At 43.0% G+C, this 16,537-nt stretch overlaps 1 protein-coding gene across 1 annotated transcript in view; it reads left to right on the forward strand.

Moving 5' to 3' along the window:
• The window catches only part of LOC309555538 (NACHT, LRR and PYD domains-containing protein 3-like), a gene marked incomplete at both ends in the record, with an annotated part of 102,045 nt that overhangs the window by 26,402 nt on the left and 59,106 nt on the right, over positions 1 to 16,537 (forward strand). The gene's annotated exons all lie outside the window — the stretch shown is intronic.

Raw genomic sequence — 16,537 nt, forward strand, 5'->3', positions numbered from 1 at the left:
CCCTCCTGGCAGAAATGTGTGGGCAGACTGTGTGGTGTTTGTAATGTGTTTGTCTATCTACAATAAAGGATTGGAACTCAGAACTGGGTTGGAGAATTACGATACATATTGCAGGCAGGTACCTGATGGGGCCATGAAAATGCAAATGAGGTAGCTTTTGTGCCAATTGCAGTCCTTATTAAAGCAGAATTATAACATAAAACTTTGATAAAAATGAATCTTCTGCAGCAAAAGAACAAAATTAAAAATATAAATACCACCAAAAGAAAGCTCTATTTGTGGGGGGGGGGGGGTAAAAAGGATGTAAATTTCATTTGGGTACAGCGTCGCACAATTGTCCGTTAAAGTAACGCAGTGCCGAATTGCAAAATATAGCCTGGTCAAGAAGGCGGTAAAATCTTCCGGTCTTAAAGTGGATAAAAATACGCTCATTTTTTTGTCAAAGACATGTAGCTAAATACATTATGGCCTAAATATATGACAAAAATTAAATATATTCGATATATTCTAACAGTCCAAGTAGAAAATGTCAATTTTTTGCATAATTTTTTAAAATATTTTTAATTTTATTAATATCGCAAAAAATAAAAAGCACAGAGGTGATCAAATAGCACCAAAAGAAAGCTCTGTTTGTGGGGAAAAAAAGAACATACATTTTGTTTGGGTACAGCATTGCATGACCGCGCAATTGTCACTTAAAGTCACGCAGTGCAGAGTTGAAAAAAGTGGCCTGGTCATTGAGCAGCAAAATCCTCCGGTCTTAAAGTGGTTAATACAGCGATCAGTGCTAAATAATATGCACTGTTACTGTATACATGAGACTGGCAGGGAAGGGGTTAATACAAGGGGTAAATGTGTTCCCTAGATGTGCTTACTGTGTGGGGGATGGGTTGGACAGAGGCAGAGTGAGATCGGTCAGATTAGCTGAATCACATGATCTTTCCCTGCCTCTCTGACAGAAGAGCCATCTTGCATTGTCTACCTTCCAGGCGGCTCTCCTGTCAGTTTTGCAGGTGGCCGGCGGCGATGGAGCCGCGCCTCCCTGTTCTGCCTCCTGCTGTGTCTAATCACACGCGTGTATCTGTCTAATCACAAACTGTTTAACCACTTGCCGACCGCCCCACGCAGATTTACTGTGGCTCGGCTGCGCATAATCAGGTAGATCTATGTGATTATGTGCTTGCGGTCTAAACACAAATGTGATTGGACTGCGTGCACATAATCAAACAGATCTATGTGATTATGCACAGCCGAGCCGCCCTGCCACAGTAAATCTGCGTGGGGCGGTCAGCAAGTGGTTAAACAGCTTGTTTGGTAGTAGCATCAGTGAAAGTTTCTTGCACATTTTAATGCATTCACACGTTCATTCACCGGCCAGGCAGTGTATATGTTCCAATGCACCATTCTGTATACTAGCAGGACCTTCCTTACACTACCTCAGACTCTCCACATCTGTGGCTGTATTCCTCGGAGAGGAGACCCTCATGAGTGTTGCTCAGTGTTCTGAGCCTTGTGTCCTGTAAGTCCACCTAAACCTCCATAATAGAGAGGAGCCGATGCTCCAGATATTTAATCTGTGCCATTACCAGGAGGTAAAAGTCTGCAAGGAGAATTGGGGAAACTTCTGTCCCACCCACAACTTGTTCACATATTATTATAATATAAGGGGCGTCACCAGGCAGACACCTCCCCATCCCCGGAGGGTTGATGGGAATATGGGAAATTCTAGAGGTTTCTCAGGATTAAATATGGTCAGATTTTAAGAGAAATATATTTTGCTACATATTACCTTCTTCTTGTTTAATAATATTATTTTTTTTATTCAGCCAATCGGAAGAGGAGGGCTATACATGGCAGTTTATCAGGTTAGTAGGACATCGTTTGATATAAAACTCTTTGTTTTCTTTAGTTAAACGTTTAGTTCTGTATTAATCAGTCCAATATGTGAATACTTTAAGTTCTTCCAATCTATGCATGCCGCTAAAAAAATACTTTTTCTGTGCAGATTCCCCCTCCCCCTCCTCAATACATACCTGAGTCAGATCGTGATCCAGCGCTGTGCACGAGAGCTGTCATTGGCTGCCATTGGCTCCTGCTACTGTCAGTCACAGCCTGTGAGGAGGGTGGGGCTGAGCCATGCTCTGTGTATCGCATAGACACACAGAGGTGCCTCGGGAACGAGCATGCACCAGTGACCCCAGAGCAAGCAGCCTGCCCTGGGGTCACTCATTGGGGGGGGGGGGGGGGTCAGAAGCACCAGCGAGGAACCCAAGAATAGGAGGATCAGTACCAGTGACGGCTGGTCCTCAAAATTTTTTTTGGGGGGGGGGGCGCAAAAAGAAAAATGTATTAGGTATTGCTTCGCGGCAAAAAAACGCGGTAAAAAATTGCGTGACTTTGAGGTCCCCTGCCAGCACAAATCCCCCCAATCCCTCCACAAACCCCTACCAGTTCCCCACTGGCATAAATGGATGGATGGAGACATGGATAGATGGATGGAGACATGGATGGATGGAGACATGGATAGGTGGATAGAGACATGGATGGATGGAGACATGGATAGATGGATGGAGACATGGATAGATGGAGACATGGATGGATGGATGGATGAAGACATGGAGACATGGATGGATGGATGGAGACACGGATGGATGGATGGAGACATGGATAGATGGAGACATGGATGGATGGATGGATGGATGGATGGATGGATGGATGGATGGAGACATGGATGGATGGATGGAGACATGGATAGATGGATGGATGGATGGATGGAGACATGGATAGATGGAGACATGGATGGATGGATGGATGGAGACATGGATGGATGGAGACATGGATGGATGAATCTAGACATGGATGGAGACATGGATTGATGGATAGAGACATGGATGGATGGAGACATGGATGGATGGAGACATGGATGGATGGAGGCATGGATGGATGGATGGAGACATGGATGGATGGAGACATGGATGGATGAATGGAGACATGGATGGATGGAGACATGAATGGATGGATGGAGACATGAATGGATGGATGGATGGAGACATGGATGGATGAAGACACAGATACATGGATGGATGGATATATGGATGGATGAACACATGGATGAGGGGATGGAGACAGATAGATGGAGACATGGATGGAGACATGGATGGGTGGATGGAGACATGGATGGATGGAGACATGGATGGATGGGGACATGGCTGGATGAAGATATAGATAAATGGAGACCTGGATGGATGGAAACATGGATGGATGGAGACATGGATGGATGGAGACATGGATGGATGGATACATGGATGGATGGAGACATGGATGGATGGAGACATGGATGGATGGACACATAGATAGATGGAGACATGGATGGATACATGGATGGATGGATGAAGACATTGATGGATGGAGACATTGATGGATGGAGACATGGATGGATGGATAGATGGATGGATGGGGACATGGATGGATGGAGACATGGATGGATGGAGACATGGATGGATGGACACATAGATAGATGGAGACATGGATGGATACATGGATGGATGGATGAAGACATTGATGGATGGAGACATGGATGGATGGATAGATGGATGGATGGGGACATGGATGGATGAAGACAGATAAATGGAGACCTGGATGGATGGAAACATGGATGGATGGAAACATGGATGGATTGATACATGGATGGGTGGATACATGGATGTATGGACACATGGATGGATGGGCACATAGATAGATGGAGACATGGATGGATACATGGATGGATGGAGACATGGATGGATGGATGGAGACATGGATGGATGGATGGAGACATGGATGGATGGATAGATAGATGGATGGATGGAGACATGGATGGATGGAGACATGGATGGATGGAGACATGGATGGATGGATGGATGGATGGATGGATGGATGGATGGGGACATGGATGGATGAAGACATAGATAAATGGAGAGCTGGATGGATGGAGACATGGATGGATGGATACATGGATGGATGGACACATAGATAGATGGAGACATGGATGGATGGAGACATGGATGGATGGAGACATGGATGGATGGAGACATGGATGGATAGATGGATTGAGACATGGATGGATGGATGGAGACATGGATGGATGGATAGATGGATGCAGACATGGATGGATGGAGACATGGATTGATGGAGACACGGATGGATGGATGGATGCAGACATGGATTGATGGATGGAGACATGAATGGATGGATAGATGGATGGAGACATGGATGGATGGAGACATGGATTGATGGAGACATGGATGGATGGATAGATGGATGGAGACATGGATGGATGGATGGAGACTGTAGGTGATTTTCTTAAGGCCTACCTAGATACCTTAAATGTATATATAATAAGTCCCTGACTTATAGCAAAGTCTGGTCTGTTCTATGTAAAAGGCAGAGCTCTGGGAGAATGCTTTGTCCTGTGAAAAAGACACATTTTTGATTTGAAAAAGATTTTGATTTGAAAAAGACACATTTTGACACATCAAAACATTTTGACAAGACACATCAAAACATTTTGATTTGAAAAAGACAGATTTTGAAAAAGACACTGAACCAGTGTTCAGTCAAAAGCATTCTTAACTTTATTTTGGAGCGGGGTAAGTCTTATACAGAAAATCCACAGGAAATACAATTGGGAGGGGGGAGAGTGCTCTCAGAAGCCAAACAATGGGTTAATAAAGTAAATGTTTGTTAGGAATTGCAAAATATGCCTTGTCTAGACCCTACAGCTTTGTATAGCAAAAGAGGAAGTGAATGTGCGATATTGAACAGGATACAGACCTAAAGTGTGAGGACATTGGGGTAATTTATGAGTTTCATTGTTCTTGTAACTAAAGCCTTAAAGCAATCTTTAACAGTATATAATGAAATAACTCAAATAAGTCAGAGCTGCATTAAAATGGCGTGAGACATGTCAAGCTAGAAAATGGTGGCATGAACAAAGTAGAGGTGCACATGCCTGTCATTCCTCTTCAATCCCCTCTAAAAAATCATAATTTCATATGCATGATTTTTCTTCCTATCATTTATACAGTGTCATCAGAGGACACAAGGTCTCTCTGGAAAGGGACAGCAGGTTAGGCGACAATGTCCTTGGCTTCCTTAGTATAATCAAATAAGGACCTAATCCTGCCCACCTAAATGGTAGACTTAGCTTTCTTGGCTTTATAAAACTTTACATATTCCTGGTAATCAAAAGGGGTTTGGGTTTGTTGCATCAGCACACCTTGTCCAGCTGTTAGAAATGTGTCAACATTTTCAGCATCTCTGTTAAAATACAAACTTACATAAGATCCCCCTCTGCTATCTGAGTCTGGGTTCTTTGTGGTTTTAGCGATTAGGCACATAAGAAGTTTAAAACATGCATATAAAAATAATAGAAAAAGTAAAATCATTACAATCATCATAGCAATGTCTTTTAACCAGGAAAACATCCCTCCAAATCCAAAGCCCCCATACCTGCAAAGGGGTCCCAGCTTTTAGCAATGTTGCGGGCCTCTTCTTGCAACTTATTGACCTCCTTTCTGTGTTGGGCAATTATGTCATAGTAATTTGGCACTTCCAAAGTGGTATTGTATATCCAAGTGCAACACTCATAGTCCTCAGTATGCTCATAGAGGCCAGTCAGTGCAGCACTCATACTCTCTATAGCTAGATCATGTAATTCTAACTTCTTCCTAATGGCCCTTTGTTCAAGGTTTAGCAATTTAATATCATCTGAATTATTTTCCATGATCTCATCAATGATTCCAGAATAATTATTTAATTTTTCATCATATCGATTGACCACCCAGTCCAGGAAGGGAGCCAGGCCCAAGCTAGATCTCCCTTGCTGAACAGATCTCGCTTGATTCTATGTCTTAGGGGATATCTTGGATGTGCACTTGCTTCAAGCATGTGCTCATTGTTGTCATTATCCACAACTCCCATAATTGGGACCACTGAAGCTAAATAGCACCACCCTGAGACATGGAGGGGGACCCAGGGGTAACATTCCTTCCCACAACATACATATATACTCTTTCCCAGTGAAAGGGGTCTTTGGGAAATATATTCTTGTAGGCGTCTATTCTGTACTGCGGTTACAAGGTGGTCCAGTATTCTTTGTATGTCTCTAGAGAAATTCTGGTAATTACTCATTATGGTCTTATTTAAACTAGGACTTAATATATCAAACAGAGAACATGATTTTTTCAATGGGACCTGGCAGGGAGTAATATTAAAAATTAAAAAAAGGGGGTGGGATATCTGCGCTCAGACAATTGGACTCACAAATAAATCAAATTAATCACATAAATATATAAAAATACACATATATGTGAATAAAAAGGTGTAGGCAGCCAACTAAAAAGTAGATAAAACTTTGATAGGCATAAAAGGAAATGTAGTAGCGCCAAACACTATAGGCAAATAAAATCATCCATAAAAGTCCAAATAAAGTCCATACAGGGAAAAAAGGCAAGATCCCAGATCCAAACTGTGCAGGTAAAGGAAAGCTAGCACCCAATTGTGATGTGCACTCTTATGCGCTTACCAGAGATCAATATCATCAGAGCGATGTATGAATCCAAGAGGAGCAAGATGGACCACCAAATTGTTTCAGGGATTCCGACTCAAAATGATCTGATATGCTGACACCAGTAGGGTATAGATAGCCTGATATAGGGAGTATCGCCTGGGCTTGCTGCAAGTTGATCCCAGCTCCAGTACCTCAACACAAAGGGGAGGACAATAGTGTAGACTGTACAGGATAACATTTATTGGCATAAAGAAAGGTACTCACACATATCGAAATGTAAAGGAGCATGTATCATAACGAAATTCCGCGGTGTAAGGTGGCGTGCTAATCGTTCCCGGGTCGCCTGACGCGTGTCGTCAAAGAAAATGACATCATCAGAGGCAGAGATATAAAAAATATTAAAAATTGACTTTTTGCAAATGGAAGGGTTAACACGTGTGTTATTTCCTAGGCTGAAACACCAGTCTGGGAAATGGCTCCTACCATCTACTACATCTATTATTAGTACTTGACACATTAGTTAAAGTGGCAGAGGTCTCTTTAAGAAACTGGGTAATATTCAAAGGGACAGCAATAAGAGGGATGCGGGCCATTTCTGGATGGAGTTTACTACATATCCAACATTTCTCAAAACCTGACTTCTTTGCATAAGCATATTTAAACTTTGTCAATAGCATTTCACTATGAAAAGTGGGTGGATTCTCATCTACACCATTCTCAATACTCAATCCTCTCTTTGTTCTGTTATGTGTCTCATATGAAGGGTATGGTCCGCATATACTTCTCATGACACCCAGGTCTTCAGGGTGATAGATGCAGTTAGTAACAGTCCATACACGGGAAAACACTGAAAATGAAATCAGAATTATCAGTAGCCATAGTTTGCCCGAGTCCGGTGAAACTGGAAAAGTCATTTTCTACAGGGTCTGGGCGGTCTGCCCCTGTCAGTACCCCCTTTTCTTGACTCTCCTGTTCAAGGTCAGGGCGGTCTGCCCCCGTTAGTACCGCCTTTCTTGCTTCTGGATCCTCCGGCTCAGGTCCTCTCCGCACCAACTTCACTCTAGTGGCATGGATCCAAGTAGGGCTGTGTTCGGTCAAGACAGCGGTCCTGGTAACTGCTACCACGGTGGTCTCTGGGCCGTAGGCGAAATCCTTTTGTTTCTTTCCTTTGGGCAGCAGCTTCACTACCACCACATCTCCTTCTCCAAAGGGATGGGTATTTTCCTGTAAAGAGAAAAGAAAGGTGCGAGCAACTTTTCGTTCCGTTCCACTTGATTCAAAGTTTCAATTACTCTTTTCTCAATTTGTCTTTATTTGTGCTATTCATTCTTTCCATTATACCTGAACTCTGCAGATAATAATCTATTTTCAAGATTTTAACTAGTACCTGGCATATTTTTGATATGAAAGCTGGAGCATTATTAGAACTAATTCAAAGCAGGCACCCCCATCCAGGAATAATCTCCTGATTGAGAATGCATGCCCCCGTGTGGGCATCTCCCTTTTTGTGGTCCTAAAAACTTCCACTCATCTGCTGAACACGTCCACTATTTGACTAAAAAGAACTCTTATTTCTTCCCTACTTTGGGCCTTATATGTGAAATCTATTTGTAGATGTGTGAATGGGTTTGATGGGTATTGGAGATGCTCATGTTTGGTCTGTTTGTTTGGATTGTTTGTTCCTAATACAGGTGATGCACCTAGCAACATATGCTTGCACTAAACTGTCAGTACTACTTCATATGTTCTTTCCCACCCCCTGTGTCCTATTCCATAATACTAGGCAATAAACAGTAGGGCGCTAGCTGCGGGGATACACACAAGAGCTCCCCTCTTTTAGAAAAAGGTGATTCCAAACTTTTTCTAAAACATTACCCTAGTCCTTAAAACCTGTTCTGTAGCATGCGTTTGTAGCTTTGATAATGTGTGATCTTTTGGCCTGGAGCAGGAAATGAACTACAAAAACATCTTCTGCTCCTTCTATGGCTGCCTATATATCATGTTGTGGTGTAACACACCCTTTAATACCAGTAGCCCATTTAAAACTGGGGCCTACCTAGGGCAAATTATGTGGCCATCCCTATTACCATCTCACAAGATGCTATGTGCTATGTTCGGAGTCACTTCAGGCATGCCTTTAGACCTGGATTGCGACCATCTTTGGACAAAAACTATAGGGCAAAGTTTACCACCATACTCCTGGGCAAGTACACCTGTCATGGTCTTACAATTGTCCCTTGCATAAACACAAAACATTTTTCCATGATTTGGGAGGCCCAGTGCAGGCGCTACATTCATAGCATTTTTCAGATATATAAACGCAGTTAACATTTCTTGTGACATTTCTGGACCTGTGGTTTGTCTCAAAATGTTATTATAGATAGGAGCAGTCCGGATCCATAACAAGCAATGATCCTGTGGGCGGGCAAGACCCACTGTGGGCTGGCAAGACCCACTTCTTATGTGACTGACTCTACTATCACCCTCTGTGAGAACAAAACCAAGGTAAACAACACTTTCCTGACACCACTGTCATAATTCCTGTGACACTTTTTGTCCTCATACATGTACATTTCTTCAATAAACTCACTCGCTCTGACTGGCCTCCACAGAGTGACTACATATGTCATATACATATTGTAGCAGGACTGACCCATGAGCAGGTGTCCATCCCCTCTTGCATTGTCTGGAGAACTATAGAGCGGACAATTGAATTGTCTACTTAGCCCTAAGGTATTTCTACACCAGGTCAGATACCTGGACTGAAAAACAAGAAACAAAGATGGCTGTGTCTCCTCGTCCAATAGGATGCTTAAAAAAACACATTACTTAAACCAATCACTGTAAAGTGGGTAGCATCGGATGGTATGGCTGTCAGTAGAGATGGCACATCAGATACCACTTGCATGCTAAGATCAAAATACAAACCTAAAAACTTTTTTTTTTCTTTTTTTAACCGTTCTAACAAAAATCTGGCCAGAGGTTCCCCTCTTTCAATAGAGGATACCCCTAAAATATAATTCAAGAATTATAATCAGATAAAAAGTTAATCTGATTTGAAACTTTTGGCTCTGTGCCAACAGGGTCCAATGGTCACACTAATTGCGGTAACTCTTTCTGCCCAAAAATAAATTCCATAACTATAACAGGAACAAAGATATTTAACCTTGAACTCTTTCTTGGCAAGTAGCCAATTTTCAAAATTTTGCAGGAAGGCTCCCCTTCACATAGGGAACCATTTGCAAAATATAATTTTTCATTATCTATAATTCTATAAAAAATAACTTTAAAATATCCTGCCGACAACGGCAATTTATATTTTTTTTCCTAGTAAAATAGTGTTTTTATTCATTATTACTACGCTCATACAAGATGGGCACAAATGTATAAATGGCAAAACTTCAAGAAAATACTATAAAATTATTGTATATGTGTGTCAACGCTGGGACCGTTTGTCCTCCAACTGTTCTGAATTAGGGAACTAATGCAGAAGTGCATTTGCAGCAGCGACCCCCCCCCCCTCTTTTCCCCTCGCGTAAGGAAATGTAGTAGCTTAAAGCGTATATGATAAGGTCTTTAGAGAAGCAAAAATTTGTGCTTGTCTGACATTACGAAGAAAACTACACCTGCCTTGGAGAATGAAACTGTGGGGTGCAGGTATGGTCAGGGGTATTTGTAAGGTAATATTATTATTGTAGGGGGGCCTATGTTGAAAATGTCCTATGTTATGGCTTTTTGAAAACCTTCCAAGGTTTTAGTAGCCCAATCAGAAACTTGCTGTTTTACAATTAACATGTACTGTGACTTTAAATTAACGACAAACGTTTGAATTATAAGGCTGCGCTACTCAGCAGTGACACTTAACTGCAGCCCAAAACTCCCAAACAGTCTCACCCGTCTTCTGTCTATAGGCAATCGCTGTGGTCTATATCTACGTATTTAAAGACTTTCACTTTCACTTCGAATAGCTCTACGTAGCTTTTTCCTATTCTATTGTATTAATACGGGGCATAAATAAACCAATTCTCCCTGCTTTTCCATGTACTTTATATTATAACTAAACATTTACTAAAAGATTTACTTGTATCCTAATATCTCTAAGGCTGGCCACACATGTCCGGACAACTCTTTATCGTACAATTTTCTGTTAGATCCACCACAAACCACATAATAAGAGGTCAAAATTAAACACATTCATTTGTATCCAATTAGGCAGATGTTTGTACTACATAGCTGAAGGTAAATTTCAAGAAAACTGTACCTTCCAATTGTAAGAAAATTGTATCATGTATGGCCAGCATCAGACCTAAACCTTCAGTATAATTTAACAAAACCATAAACAAAACATGTCTCTAAGATTTACACATTCACAAAATCACTTAAATGTATCTGGGTCCTTAGACCCTCTTTATGGTTAAAAACCCTCCTGAAAAGCCACTTGGTGTATGTATATTAAACCGTATACTCCCAGGTGTAGTGGCTATCAAGAAGGCTTTCCTACCATTATAGACAAACAAACAATACACATAATAAACATTTATCTTGATTTGTCTGATAACCTACGATCGGTCAGTCAATTTTCACAGTGATAATGAGACTGTCGCTATCAGGAACAGTGTGTTATATTAACAGTCAGCAGGCGCAATTTTTTACAAGTCATATATAATTAGTGTTCTACCCAAATTTCAAGCACATTAATGGAACCAACACAATTTTGATTTTATGAGTGTGGTCCTAGTTTTCTCAAGATGCAATTCTTTACATATTTACCATGGTTCTTACAATTTCTGGACCAATAAACATAGGTGTCTGATATTGGACTCTCTCCATATTTGAACAACACAGACCCTCATAGTCCAACACTACATTTGCCTCACACCTCAACACAACACTGTCACATCCCTACCCTACATTCCAACCCCTCACATCACCAGTACAAGCAGCATGCAAAGTGCAAAGCTCCAGCCTTGGCAGCTTAATGGGCCATACACTAAGAATTTCTCAAGACTTTTTCCTTGTAGACTTAACCAAACCATATAATATGAGGTCAAACCTCAACACTTTCAATTTGTATGCAATCAGGCAGGCCCTTGCACTACATAGAAAAGGTCAATCTGAAGGATAAAGTCTTCTCAAAATCTTAGAGTGTGTATGGCCCTTTTGTCTGTAGGCACCCACCCAAAACAAAAAACACATGTTCCGTTCAAAAGTGTTTATTGTTTATGGAATGACAGCATAAGGAGGGATGCAGCAAGCTAATATTGACAGTCTCCAGTCCGTGTGCCTTTACAGCGCCAGCCCACGATCTTTGCTCCATGGCTACATTAGGCAAGGATACGGGATTCTGATCTCTTCACCAACTTCATGCAGAGTCCAGAATCAATTCTGCACCTCTACCAGCTCATAGGGGACAGGCATGGCCAGGTTGCTGTTCAGCTTCCAAGCCACTTTGGAAGTTCCAGGGTGTTCGTGTTGGTAATCGATGCCGGTTCTGGCCATGTGCCTCACCAAATATCCACTGACCACAAAAGAAGACGAGTGGAGTCCATGAAGGTGGGTTTCTACAAGCTACAACCGCAAGCAGTACCACTCCTGGAAAAATAAAACAAAGGATAAGACACTTCATTATGAAAATCACATCTTAATGCCCGTTTGCTTCATTCTGAACTTCATTTAATTTTGACATCACGAGTGAAATAACACATTTTCAGACAACTTACACAAACCAGAAAACATTAATGCAAACATTTGAATACACACCTGTGACGCCAGACAGCCCATCACCACAGGCTTCTCAGGGTACATGCCATGATTCCAAGATTTCCAGGTTCTGAAAAATTAGAACACCATAAGATACCAACCAGCCGTTCATGTTATCAATAACTACACAGGTGGCATAGACACAAATAAACACCTGCCAGCTCTTATCAGCCCTTTCCACTATTCACAATACCAACATGTTTATGGTTAGAGGTGCATGTTCTTGCTCAAGTAACACAAGTTTACCAATGTTGACTACACTTTATCTACAATGGCAAGTGTCATTGGCAGATGATAATTACCCTCTGTCTCCCTGTGAGTGGCACCTCTGCTAACTAGCAAATTAATACACATGCCCTATCTCGACCGGTTACAGTACTTACATGTAAAGTGGCTAGCAACCAGGGTATTCCGGGTGGCCATACCTGCAGCGTTGCTCCGCCGCCTGGGGGCCGCCAGTTGATGGACCTCTGGCTCCCTCTCCTCCGTCATCTCCCAAGATTCATCCCGGGCAACGCACATGTTGTGCAACACGCAGCACGCCAGGATGATCTTGGAAGCCTTTGCAGGAGAGTACAGGAGTTCACCCCAGGCCGGGCCAAGCAGAGAAACTGGGATTTGAGAAGACCTATGGTCAACTCGATGATACTCCGGCTTCTCCGCAAGGCCCTGTTGTAATTCATTTCTGCTCGGCCCTGGGGGTACCTGATTGGAGCCATCAGCCACGTCAGCTGCGGGTAACCAGCATCCCCTGAAAAAAATAAAAATATACATTAGTTCTTCATATCATGTGACTTTAGATGACTCCTCAAAATGGGAGACAATTATGCATTTTACTAAACAACCTGCTCGTCTGTTTGCAAAAACTCATATGAAACATCTCAACTCTGTCTAACTGCCTAAATCACTAATACAAATGGGAAAAAGGACACACAAAGTGGTGTGTTTCTCTTGCAAGTTCCAACTTGGCCCGTATTTTGTTCCTATTACATTAGCATAGGCATTACTTCTGGAATATATCTGCAACTAGAGTGAGGAAACCAATATTGACTCATTTATGCAAAGTACTTTTGGGATATGGCAATACCATTGGAATCATTTGTAGGTTTTGTTTGGGTGGCTAGAGGACACCATTTACACATTGGTTAACCACCTTTATTTGACTCAAAGACAACTTTGGAAATCTTTCTGTTGTGAGCTGCTAGGCTGCTGATCTGGTTGTGTGCGAACAGCCTGCCAACTCCTAACACATCCATTTTAGGTAGGCTTTGCTTAAATCAGGGTGTACACCGATGTAGCTTATTCCTATGTCTATGTAATCTTACAGTTTATGTTGTTAAGACAAAATACTTTACCAATAAGCCACCCTTCGGGCATTTGGCCACTTTCAAACGCCTGGTACAGAGCACTGGTTCGTAACATCCTGGAATCATGGCACGACCCTGGGTGACCAGTGTTGGCACTCATTATGCGCTGTTTGGCGTCACAAACCAATTGGACGTTCAGGGAGTGGTACTGCTTGCGGTTCCGGTAGTCCATTTCGTGGCTCCTTGGTGGCCTAATGGCTATGTGGGTGCCATCTATTGCCCCTAGGATTTGCGGCATGTGTGCCCGCAGGTAGAAGCCCAACTTCACTTCATTCCACTCATTTTCATTCTGTGGCCAGTGGATAAAATTGGGCACTAGATCCACTATGGCATTAATGACCAACATGAACACCCTTGAAACTGTGGGCTGGCTAATGCCCATTATACTTCCAGAAGTGGCTTGGAAGCTGCCACGCCCTAAAATATACAAAGTGGCCAGCAATCTGGCCATGCCGGGCACCGCATGGCCGCGCTGTGTGTCCGCTTCAATTTTGTCTGCTATGAGCTGGTAGAGGTGTAGAATAGTTCCTCGCTCGAGCCGGAACTTCCTCCTGACATCAGAATCCCGCAGCTTGTCCAAATAGATCCTTGGAGCAAAAATGCGTGGCTGGCGAGGTAAGGGCACACGGACTGGAGGTGCTGCTGGAGGTGCTGCTGCAGCTGCTTCCCCAGCACCTGCTTCCCCACCTTCTGCTGCCTCCTGTGCTAGGGCCTCCTCAAACAGGGCACCGATAAATGCCAACATTGCACCATCTAAAGCATCTGGGATTTCGTTCTCCATTTTGAACGCGCAAATTCGCGCATGCGCAGACATATATAGAAACGGCCGCTAATTATCACACCTGTGAGCCAGCTATAAAATGAGCACATGGCCAATATGGCTGCTGGATGTTATAGATGGATGTTTCTTATGTGCTAGCAAGACCCTGTGACCCACAACGTACATTATCTTGAGGTAAGACAATTGTATCTCTCTCTCTCTCTCTCTCTCTCTCTCTTTCTCTCTTTCTCTCTTTCTCTCTTTCTCTCTCTTTCTCTCTCTTTCTCTCTCTCTCTTTCTCTCTCTTTCTCTCTCTCTTTCTCTCTCTTTCTCTCTCTTTCTCTCTCTTTCTCTCTCTTTTTCTCTCTCTCTTTCTCTCTCTCTTTCTCTCTCTTTTTCTCTCTCTTTTTCTCTCTCTTTTTCTCTCTCTCTCTCTTTCTTTCTTTCTCTCATTACACCACCACCCCCACCAAGTCTGTTTGTGCCATTAGGTAAGTGTTTGGAGGGCCTCGTGTGATGTTTGACCATATGCGTTTTCTAATGTGTTTGTTTATTTTCATTTCTTTGCAGCCTCTTGGGCTCTTTTGCCACCACCACCACCACCAGTGTGTATTCGTGCCATTAGGTAAGTGTTTGGAGGGCCTCGTGTGATGTTTGACCATATGCGTTTTCTAATGTGTTTTTTTATTTTCATTTCTTTGCAGCCTCTTGGGCTCTTTTGCCACCACCACCACCACCACCAACGCGTCTTTTTTCAAACAAGCAGTGGCTAGCTTTGGTAAGTGTGTTCTGTAACTGTTCACTAATTATACTGTATATGAAGAGCAATCTGCAAATCATGTTTTTTTCTGTTTTCTCTTTTGTCATTTCAGATTTAGGCGTTTGGGGCTATTTGCTGCTGCTGGACAGCCAGATTCTCTGCCCACCTCGTGCTCCCATGGCCCCACCCACTGGAAGGCTGAGGAGAAATAGTAGGGTGGCCAGGGGGGCAGGGTGGGCAGATCGTCTGGCTCTGGTGTGAGGGAGGCTCCAGCTGTATCCAGGAGGGAGTCCACCGTCCCCAGCCCGATGGAGGAAGCCGGAGGAGGTGTTAACACACCAAGTGGACAAGCTGGCTCTTCTGACAGTAGTCCTGAAGATGGTCCGTCCACCAGAGTCAGCTTGTCCACATTACCCTGGCTTCCCCGTTTCACCCACAATCAGTGCTGTGTCCTGGTCCAGGCCTATATGGCCAGATATGAGGCAATACATGGGACCAGGGCCACGGCTAACTCTGTAACAGAGAAGCGCAGATTGTGGGATGCAATCAGGGATGCTGTAAATGCACTGGGTGGTCGACCTCGCCACACTGACAGTGTGCGGAAGAAGGTCAACGACATCTGTGGGTCCGTTCGGAAGAAGCTAATTGCATGGGCTGCGGAGGGTCTTTATGACCAACAAGGTCGGCTGGATCCACATGCACAACGTTCTCTCTGGAATTATCAAGTACCTTTTTTGCAGATCATAGGGCCCGATACCATCTTTTCCAGAGAGGACGTAGATTCGGATGCTTTGCACCAAGGTTGGATATTAACTTGGATATCAATTGTGTCAGTTGTTTTGAAAAGATGAACTACTATCCTATGTGTGACATGAATAGAATTTTATACTTGGCCTTCCAAATGTCCTTTTTTTGTTTTCCCCAACCTGCAATTTGTTCATCTGTAGCACGGATCTCAGCCCCTCCACAGCCCATGCAGCTTGGCGACCCAGACGGACTCACGGGTGTTGACATCAGTGCTGACCCTCCTCCTGGTAGGTCCCATATCGTACTGTGCCAAACAATTTAGATGTATATGTTATCCTTTCCTAAGATAGCTCATATTGCTATGTCCTCTTTACAGAAGATCCGCAGCAGGGAACACCCCCAGTGCAGCAAGGCCTGGAGGAAGGTGTTGGTATGTAGAGCAAATTTATATTTTTTTAGGAATCTTATTAACCCAGTTAACACACATGTTTTTTCTTTAGAAAGAGTGTTGCCTTTTAGATGTTTACCCTGCAAAACACCATTGACAGCATTAATGGGTGCCGTCATTAGCATTCAGACCAAGCCTTCTTAAC

Source organism: Pelophylax lessonae (assembly GCF_965119305.1).
Source record: "Pelophylax lessonae genome assembly, chromosome: 5".
Lineage (NCBI taxonomy): Eukaryota > Metazoa > Chordata > Amphibia > Anura > Ranidae > Pelophylax > Pelophylax lessonae.